We start from the raw sequence: 725 nt of genomic DNA, 5'->3' as shown, positions 1-725 counted from the left end.
TGGTGTAGAAGATGGTTTTATTGGCCATCACAGTGTAATTCTGATGGGTCGGTAAGCCTCACAGGAGTCAGAAAATGTGGTATATCTCAGTGGCAGGCCATCTGCTGCGCATGCAGAAGGTCACAGGATCCCTGGCATCTCCAGGTAGGGCTAGGAGAGACCCCTGCCTGAAATCCTGGACAGCCACTGCCAGCCAAAGTACAAAATACTGAACTAGGTGGATGGCCGGTGTGACTCAGTATAAGGTAGCTCCCTATGTCCTTATGCATGGGAAAGGGCCATGCCGAGCGGCAGGACATCTGCTTGGCTTGCAGAAGGTTCCAGGTTTGATCCTTGGCATCTCCAGGTAGGGCAAGGAGGGACCTCTGCCTGAAATCCTGGACTGCCACTGCCAGTCAGTGTAGACAATACTGAGCTGGATGGACCAATGCGCTGACTGAATATAAGGCAGCTTCGTATCTTCCTAAAGGCTTCCAACCCTGGGATCAGTGCTGTTGCCGGCAGTTGCACATTCTGGGGAATAAAGGGCAGCCCCCCCCCAAGCCACTCTCTGGGACTCCCACTTATGGCACGAGTCTTGGTGAGACCTCGGGGCTGTTTTCACAGCCCCCTCTGTGGCTAGGAGCAGATGCTTCAGGCAGGAAGGGAACGAGTACGGCGTGAATTCTGGAGGCCGAGGTCCCCTGTCATTTGCTCCCAGATCCTGGCAATACAAGCTGCTGCTC

The sequence above is a fragment of the Rhineura floridana genome, chromosome 17 (assembly GCF_030035675.1).
Source record: "Rhineura floridana isolate rRhiFlo1 chromosome 17, rRhiFlo1.hap2, whole genome shotgun sequence".
Lineage (NCBI taxonomy): Eukaryota > Metazoa > Chordata > Lepidosauria > Squamata > Rhineuridae > Rhineura > Rhineura floridana.
This window is presented reverse-complemented; position numbering follows the sequence as displayed.